Consider the following 10,268-nt stretch of genomic DNA (forward strand, 5'->3'; position numbering starts at 1 on the left):
GTAAACTCTACGCTCAGGTTCTTCTGTTATAGGGGAAATGAAACTACTTTTATTATTAAAAACTGTAAATCGATACATTAGAATCCAAAAATATACTCAGCCCCGTATTTCATTGAAGAGTGTTAGATAAGCACTCATTCTCTTAACACAGATACATATACTGTGTTTATGCGCTGCCAAATTCACTCTTTCATTTCGTAAATTTAACCGATTCATATGTGCATAAACGCCATTTTGAGAATTCGGCAACACACGAAAGTTGATTATGATTTCAGCCTCAAAGCCGCAAAAAACTTTACGCTATGCAAATCAGGTGGACACAATGTGCATAGAAGTTGAGACTACACTTTGGCATCTCTACTAAAATCAAAAATTTTCCAAAACCCCAGGAAAACTAACTGGTTTAAATATTGAATATTTAATATTCTCAAATCCTTTCAAGCAAAATCACACCTCAGCCACCAGACTTATACAAACCGTAAAAGCGGAACCTTGTTCAGGGCGAAAGCCGAAAACGAGGAAAGCATCTGCTGAAGCTGCGAGGCTTAGGTGAATCCAATTCCAAGTAACAACCCTAAGCTATCTCAAAAAAGAAGATAACACATGGACACCTACACAGAAAGGGTAGTTCCACAGAAACTGTGTTCCACGCGGTCATCTCTAGGATAGAGTGCCATATTTTACCACGAATTTGCCCTAGTGGCCTTCCTGGACATAGAGGGGGCTTTCAACAACGTTCTCCCAAGCGTCATAACTGACGCCCTGACGTCTCTTGCCGTAGATGACCACTTGGTGAGACTCATTAATCAATTGATAACATGGATGCAGGGTAGTGGCGTATGCAGACAAAATTGCCATTATTTTCACCCGAAAATACCCTCACTCCCTTTGCGGCCTAAGCAAAGCTACAAACCCTGGCCAACTGAACACGCAGAAACGGGAGTAAACGTGCAAAAACAGCGCTAGCCCTCTTCAGTAGAATACATAAAATCCCACCACTCATCCCAACCACATCAAACAACCAGAGCCTCACCTTCGGCGGCAGCGCGAAGTACCTAGGGGGTACTAGATAGGAAGCTAAACTGGAATCTTAAAATAAAAGAAAGGTAAAAAAAACCCCCATAGCTCTCTTTATCTGCAAAAAAGCAAAAGGCCTAAAATGGGACATGTCCCCCTAAATTGTCCCCCTCACGGCCATAGTCAAAAAGAAAACCACCTTAAAAAAGTTTAAAAAACTCCTTTCCTCCTTCTACTATTGTGGATCAAACAAAAACTCCCTTAAGCATCGTCATTTCCAAAAGGGAGGAATGGGGTGCTGAAACCCCGTCCCAAGAATGCAACATGCTTCTACACAGTTGGCTTAAAACTAGAAAAGAAAAGTAGGAAGAGGTAGGACTCGGAACATTTGGGCATCAGAGCCTTCTTTAGACTACCCAATCACTGCAGCGTCTTCGAGGCTGAAGTGATAGCAATAAGATAAAGATCTAAATTCTTTCAACCCCGCACGTAGCGAAGTCAACATATACAACAACAGCTAAGCGAAATCGATCAACTCCATCAGCAGCAACTCAAAAATAGTCTCAGGCTGTAGATCATCTCTTCACGAGTATTCAGTATTCAGTATGACATCAGCCTCATCTGAGTCCCTGGCCACAGGGACGTTACAGGCAACTGCACAGTGGAAGAAATGGCTTGCATAGGTTCCACTGCAGTCTGAAATGGAGAGTACTGGCATACCAATAGCCTTTTACAAACTCCAGCTTAGGGAAATCAATAAGAGACAAATTTAACTCCACTGCAAATCTGTTAATCCCATTTAAGGATAAATGGGAACCGAATCAGAATGGCTATTAGAGTCATCGCGGGGCACTGGCGAGCGGGAACACATACTTGGCGAATGAATTCACCTCATAATGACTAGGTCTAAATGCGTCTGTTTATGCTTATGAAAACCGACAGCCGTCGCAACCTAATCTAACGTAAATGTTACGTTAACTAAATGTTAACTAAATGTCCAGCAGATTTCTGTGAGTTTTGGTCCCAAATAGAAAAGCTATATTACTTTAAAGATGTTGGTTATTTTAAGGGGTTATATACAGTTGTGATATATGAAAAAATCGATTTTTTTTCATTGCATATTCTTTAAGTATATTCTATTGGGAATACTCTCACAAAAATTCAACGATCGGAGCATTGGAACCGAAGCTGTAGCTATTTATAGCGCTCTATCTGCATATAAAACTTGAACAAACTTGAAACTTTAAACGCGATTATCTCAGAATCTTTTTTTTGGGAAATTACCTTTGCGGTGGACACGATTACTAAGAAACTACTAATCCGATCAACACCAAATTTTGACCACTTATTTATTATGATATTAGCTAGTCCGTGAACGAGGGATTTTCAATTTTTTTGAAAACTCCTTTTTTAAAGCACAAAAAACGAAAATCTTATACCTTGAAAAAGTACATTTTATGTTAAAAACGTCGCCATTTTTTTTGTAATCAAAATTTTTAAAAATCCCTCGTTCACGGACTAGACAATACAATATACAATATCAGAGCTACAAAGAGCGCACAACAACAATAAATACTTTTTTTTATTATTTTACTTGATGCACTGCGTTTCATTTTTAATGCACTACGTTGCATTGTTGCTTTTTTTTTAAATTGAGCAAAATCATTTTGCCCAGGTTGCTTGTTAAAAAATTTTTTTTTTATTCACCCAGTAGAAAATTAAAAAAAAAAAATGAAATCTTAATTTTTAATATGAAAAAAAAAAAAAAGTTTTCAGTTCAGTCAACAAATTTAAATAAATTAAAGCCCAAAGGCAATGTTGTAGGAGGCGATGCTGCCGCAAAAAGATTCCAGTGGCTCGAAAAGAAAGAAGTTGGGGCGTCGTGAGGTTATATTTGCATGCAGCTTTATTCGCTGCTTAAATGGGACTAAACCTAACCTAAAAAAACGCTACAGCCAGAGCGGACGATCGACGACGGCCGACGAGAGAGAGAGAGTGCATAAAGAGGCGAGCGTGGATGGGCCCTTCAGCGCGGATGACCTTTTCAGCGCGGGTGCGCTCTTCAGCGCGGATACGCTCGTAAGTTTAGCTGAGCAGCGGCACAACGGCCCCTCACCTCATCCCGCCCCCCTTGCAATTACTCGGGTTGCAACAGATCCCTCGTCCTTAGCGCTAGTAACAGGCTCCGGACACGACCCATCCAAAAACGGTGCTCTGGACCACTGGAAGCCCGTCCTGGATCTTTAAGAAGCATGACTGCATGATACGCGGGTACATATCCGCGCCCAGGACAACGGAGATCGTCGTTGGCAGATAGAACCGCTCTCCGCCAATGTCACGCCTCGGAAGTGGGCACGCACCGCCTCGCTCAGCTCTCGGATCGGCGTACGAACGCGCACGTGAGGCTCGATCTTGAAGATGACCTCCAGCCGAACGCTATCATCGGTTTTGGATCCCACGGTGGCCGAACAAACTTGGTCGTCCCCCACGCTGGTAGTGGGCAGACGGAAACACGCCGCTAGCGATGCGTCAATGGAGCTCGAGGGCGTACACGGGTCGATGAGGGCCCCCGTGTCGAAGACGTCGAACCGCGCCGGGAGTTGGCGGACGACGGCCGAGCGCCAGCTGAGACACTCCGTGTCTCCAGTGACTGGGCGCTGCGTGGACATGGCGACATCGTGCTGAATATGACTGGCAGAAATATGATGAAGGAACAAAACAACGTTATCAGAATTGGTGTGAATTACGATTTGGAACTACGGGCAGAGTTACGAGACAGCAAAATGACCACCATATCCCCAACGCGGAGATCCCTCGTAGGGGCTCGCCATTTATTCCTCTTATGGAGCTCCTTGAGGTACTCTTCCTTTCGTCGCAGTCGAAATTGCTGCTGAAGAGCCGTCAGGTTTTGCCATTGGGTTAATAATGGACGTGGTATTCCCTTTTATCTCGGGTTCAACCGTGGCGAGAAGTGGGCCACCCACAAGAAAATGCCCGGGTGTAAGAGCCAACAGATCAGCGGCCGCGAATTCAGGCACGCCTCGATCCTCGCCAGGAGAGTAGCCAGCCCGCCTCCCACAGGCCCCCCATGTGGGGAGCTCTTGGAGGAATGAAATGCCAGAGAAGCTGCTGGTGTCTATAGGCACCGGTCACAGCAACGCGTTTAGGCTCTGGAGAAAATCGCGAGATAGTAGGGCATCTGCCCCTACAAAGGTCTTCCCGTTGTCCACGGCATCCGCTCCGGGACACGAACGGAGCGAAAGCCGCCAGAAATTTTGCGGTCGTAAGGTCCGACGTAGGCTTTAAATGGATGGCCTGGCCTTTAAGTGGAGAAGCACACAAACACCAACACATAACCCTTTGTGATGAGACAGGCCCGCCCCGTATAGTTTTTTATCTCGAAAGGGCCGGCTTGGAATCCAGAATTTGGCCCGGATCAGACGGATCATCAGCTGATTGCCACCGTGCATTTCTGGCGGAACAAAAAATAACTCATCAGTCGTCGGTTTTCACCGCACGCCGAGTGTCTTGGCCGTGCTCTCTGAATCGATGTCGAGGAAATCAGCACAAAGGAGGTGATCGCTCGGAGTGTCGGCCAGGACCGCCTTGCAATTCGACGTCCATTTCCTAAGTGGGAACCCTGCCGACTCTTGGGCCCCTTCAGCTCCCGAATCGCAGCTTGGGCTTCGGATTTGGAGTCTGCCCCCGCGAGAACGTCATCGACGTACATAAAATGCCGGATAATTTGGCTTTCCTGCGGATACGTCGACTCTTCGTCATCAGCGAGATGTTGCAGGACACAGATGGCTAGGAACGGGGCACAATTGACACCGAAAGTGACCGTTTTTTACTCGTAGTCGCGGATATAAAATATGTTGGAGCGGAGTATGCTTGGCATCTACCCAAATTTGCCGATACATCTTCTCGATGTCGGCGTTGAAGACAAACCTAAAGTATCGCCACTTTAGGATTTGAATCGTCAGGTCGGATTGTAAGACCGGCCCCGCGTTAAGAATGTCATTCAGACTGGTCCCGTTTGCGGACGGCCTCGAAGCATTAAAGACCACTCGCACCTTGGTGGTCGTGCTTTCGGGCTTGAAGACGGCATGATGTGGAAGATAGTAGCTAGCGGAACTGCTCACGGGAGAGACCTCGGTCATGTGGCCTAAGTCGATGTATTCCTGGATTACCGAGTCATAGCGGGCCTTAAGGGGTGGATCCATCTTCAGGCGCTGCTCATTACGCAGGAACTGAGTCAGAGCAAAGGACCGTGAAGCCGCTAGCTCGGAACCCTTCTGTTCGGGGTCACGTAAGTAAGCGTCACAACGTACTTGCCACACGCGTCTCTTCTCGTCGTCTGGACAAAATTGTGCTCGCAAATTGAATCCGATTCCAAATTAATCTGTGTGGGCACATCTTCCACCTCAGAATTTGGTGAGAAGCTGATCCAGTGAGTCACCGAGGCTGCGGGCAACTCGTGTGAAAAAAACGGACACGCTGCGGGGGTTGGCTGGAGATAATGGGCCTGTCAGCACCCATCCGAAAATGATCTCCTGACCGTGAAGCGACCCGCAGATGTTAGCCTTGGAATTACCGAGAAGAATGGACGGAAGAATGTCAGCTTCTATTAACACATCTACTTGGAAGCTCTCAAAGAAGTTGGGGCCCGCCAGGGGAATGTCGGGCAGCCCCTTGAGACGATCTCGCGGAAGAACGTAAGCCGCAATTGTAGCCCGGGTCTAGACGGCGACCGAATGGAGAAATGGCAAAATTTAGTAGACTGCGCGGAAATGGTCTGATTAAGGCCGGAAGCTTGGGCTTGAATCGTCTTGAAGGTTGAACAATGTTGAACAGTCGTTCCGTTATGAAAGTCGCTTCGGACCCTGAGTCTATCAGTGCTCGTGCCTGGAAGCTGCACCCCAAATGGCACACGTTGATAAGGGCCGTGCCCAGTAGGACGGCTTCTGACCCGGAAGCGAAACACACCTTCACATCCGACTGATCCTCTGAGCTGTTTGTGCTTCTGGCAGTCTGTGCATGTCGAGCCCTTGCTGGCGTAGGCGGACTTGGAGCGGTGGCGAACGGATTGCCGTGGTGCAGGAGGGTGTGGTGTCGGCTGTGACATGTGAAGCAGGTATGGGCGCTCGTGCAGTCTCGCTGCTGGTGCCCTCGGGCAAAACAGTTAAAACATAACTGCTTCCTCTTAATGTAGTCAAGGCGCCCATTTACACTAGGAAACGCGGACATAAGCGAATGGGGTGATTCTCCCTTAAACAGAGATCGCAACCCCTTTGGCCCGGAACCACTCGAGTCTCGTATGAATGGAGCCTCAGAGCAGGAGCAGTAGGAAGTCCCGTCCCTGGCGGAAATTGCCCGGAGCCACTAGGCCTGACGTCGTCGATGGCCTCCAGAGTGCGATGGCGCTTTGTCAGGAAGTTATCTAATTCCTTCCATGTTGGAATCTCGGCCTTATTATGTACGGATTGCTCCCACATAGAAAGTGTGACTCTGGGGAGCTTTGACGAAATCATAAATACCACGAGACAGTCCCAAGCCTCAACATTATAGGAGGACATTTCTTGGGCTGTCAGACAACTCTGAATGGTGGCTTGCAGCTCCTTTAGCGCGACCCCGGACTCTTGAGAAATATCCTGGATGTTGAAAATGATCTTCAACTGGCTGTTGACCAATAGCCGCCGGTTCTCAAAGTGAGCGGTCTGTGAGGCTTTGCCACGCGGCGACAAACCCCTCATGGGTAAGCGGAGCCTTAGAAACAATGGCGTGGGCGTCACCACTTGTTTTGGACAGTAAGTGGAACAACTTCTCTACAGGGGTGAGCCACGAGTTTTGGATGTAAATGGCCGTAAACAAGTCTCTGAAGGTGGGCCACCGAAGATAATCACCCGCGAAGAGCCAAAAACATTTTGGCATGTGCTACTGCTCTAGCTTAGTTTTTTTTTTGTTTTTTTCTTCCCTGATTTTTCTGCTGTGTGACCACTTTCTTTACCTCATTTTTTTCTTACCCACTTTCTTTACCCCTGTAAGAATGCTGAGAAGAAAACAGATTTGCCACTTTATTAGTTTTTTGTAAAAAATTTATTTAGTAAATAATTAATCGCCGTCTTCAAATAAACTCAAGTTGTCGATCGCATTATCTAAGTGTGTAGAGGGAGTAAAGGAAAAAAGGAGGTTAAGAAAGTGGTCACACAGTGACGGTGTATAAAAATCAGGGGAGAAAAAAACAAAAAAAAAACTAAGCTAGAGCAGTAGCACATGCAGCACAGAATATTTGTTTCTGCTTTTACTATAGCTATAGCTTTGAACTTTACGTAGCTCGGAGCAGAGCAGAGCAGACACTTTTCTTTTTTCTGCTACGGCTCCGCTCCCACTCTCGAAAAAAATGACAGCGGTAGCAATAGCAGAGCAATATTTCTATGCATCACGCTGCTACGGAGTAGTAAATGCAAACCCTGCTCTCATAGCTCTTCTCCACCTTCTCCCACAGTGCCCGAATTTGGTCCCGATGGACTTCGCACATGTATTGGGATCCTATTTCCGTTTCTGGGGCGCCCGGAGTATTTATGTTAGCCTCAAATTGGCTAATTCGATCTGTTGTAGCGATGAATTTTTTCAGCGCCACTTCGACCGCACTTTGAGTGTAATATGCAGATATGTAGAAACATGTAGCGAGGTAACACTGTATCCTGCATGCATATAACAAACAAATAAAACCAATTCAAGTGCGCGAAATATGACCGCCCACTTATGAGTTAGGCTAAGTCAGCGTTCCCACGCTGACCGCATGTGCCAAAGACATGTGTGCATAAGACTCTCTTTCTTTACATTAACATAAACTAAGCGTGCATGTTCATGTGACATGCTCGCCCAACAACATACCACATAAGTATATGTATATACCATAAGAAATATGTAATGTAGCCGCTCCGCTACCGGCTGAACTGGCAGCGCAGCGCGCGCCAAAATTATGTATTTAGACTTAGAGAATTCTTTATCTTTTGAATTAAAGTCAGAAATAAAACAGTAATCAAAGAGCACAGACGTGCGAATATAATTGGCTCATTTCTGGGCGATCTGGGTGATTACATGACGACCCTTTAGGGTCGAGCCATTTTCGTAACGTAGTGAGTCTGCCTCGGTGAAGAACCGGAGATTGTATTGACGCATTCCTCACTTTTTGCCCTTGGACTGGCACTCGTCGCCTTAGACTTCAAAAGTGGCGTCCGCGGAGATGCGGATTGAGATTTGTCCAAACGGATGGCTGGGATCGAACGCGGTTTTTTTTCGTCTCCCGTGGGCATTCCCAGATTCCAATTCGCTGGTCAACGCGAAGCGGTGGCCGCGGCTCTATTCGGACAGAAGGTTTATAATTTAAATATTAATCATTTTCGACTTTAATTAATGAGTGGCCGGAAAAGTGAATTAAAAAAACTGGCCCTTCGCTTGAACGGAAAATAAGAATTAAATAAATTTTAGTAGCTATAATTATAAATATATAAATTTATAATTAATTGATTTTTTTTGAATTTATTTGTTTCGCAGCCGGGTATGCCGTCGGCACCCTGTACGTAGTTCACCCCAAAGGAAAAAAAAACAGGCCCAAAAAAGAACAATACGGCTACTTAAAATTTTTTTTTTTAAACTTTATCAGTTATATATTTCCTGAAATTGGAGGCAGAAAATATATGGACATGCATGCAAGTACGGATATAAGTAAGGGCATGTGGGGCATATGTTGGCACAGTGGAGCGTTGATAAGTGGACTGTATAACTGGGGGAACAGGAAAGTTATGTGGTGTAATAAAAAGAAAACTGATTGGGGAAGAAAAAAAAAACAAATATTACGACAGCGGGGGACTGTTCGGTGAATTTGGAAATTTCCGGAACTAATTCACACCGGCTGGCCAATATTAATTATGCCTTTTTTTTGTCACCACACAATTTCACTGTTCACTTGCGAATTTTCCCGGATTAATTGCATCAAAAAAAAAATTTATGTGCGTATGTATGTCTATGGATGCACATATGCCTCGACCGTTGGCAAGCGAATGGATAATGGAGAGGCCGAAATCAATTATTAAGTCATGGGCCTGAAATCGATGGGGAATATGCTAAAACACACAAAAACGGAGACGGATGGAAAAATTTGCAGAATTTGAAGACGAAGAAAAGTAGAAAATCTCAAACTGCCGTTGTGTCGGAAAACTCGGACTTGGAGTTGACACGGAAGGAAAAAAAAATCTTGCAGCAGTTTGAACGAAATTTAATGTTCGGACCACTGCTGAAGACCGGCAGAGAGACGGAGACGGAAAAATGTCGTACTTATTTTTTGGCGGAACAATGCCGGGAACTGCTGGTAGAAAAGAAAAATCCAAGATTATCCGGCTCGAAGGACCAAAATGTTGTAGGGGTGCGATGCTGCCGCAAAAAGATCCCAGTGGCTCGAAAAGAAAGAAGTCGGTGGCGTCGTAAGGTTATATTCGCATGCAGCTTTATTCGCTGCTTACATGGGACTAAAACTTAACTTAGAAAAAATAAACGCTACAGCCAGAGCGGACGATCGACGACGGCCGACGAGAGAGAGAGAGGGCATAGAGGGGCGAGCGCGGATGCGCTCTTAAGTTCATCTGAACAGCGACACAAAGGCCCCTCACCTAAACAGTCAAGGAAACTGTTCAATTTATGAATAGTAATGCAATAAGTAAATCTTTGAAAGATTTTCTAATTGAAACAAATCAGAATTCCAAAATGGGATTAGTAGACTTTAAGTCAGTGGATTTCACTGCTAACGTTATAAATAAAGTTGAATCAAGTTACGTAAATTTACAAACATATGACTAATAACGCAGCCACTCGTCGCTGAATCCGAATCCGAAGTCTAAAAAACTCCAGAATGTCAGGGTTACGACATAACCTCAAAAACTTGATAACATTTTTCTTTTCCGAGTTCTAGGCTCAAATCATGTTTACCATAGGTTTTTGGGTTTTTTTTTCTTTCTCGGAAATGATTTCAGAGAAAGAGTTTTTAGATTTCAGAGTTTTCTTTCAGAGAATGATGACTATAGCTTTCTCTGGATTAGAACCTTCGCAAGCATTCCTTTATATTATACTTAATAGTCATAGGTTGTTCATTCTAAATTACCCAGTCCCACATGATGCGGACAGCGCTAGAAGATTCATTGCACTTTGCAATTATTACAGACGTTTCATAAAGAATTTTGCAGAATACTCCC

Source organism: Drosophila bipectinata, chromosome 2R (assembly GCF_030179905.1).
Source record: "Drosophila bipectinata strain 14024-0381.07 chromosome 2R, DbipHiC1v2, whole genome shotgun sequence".
Lineage (NCBI taxonomy): Eukaryota > Metazoa > Arthropoda > Insecta > Diptera > Drosophilidae > Drosophila > Drosophila bipectinata.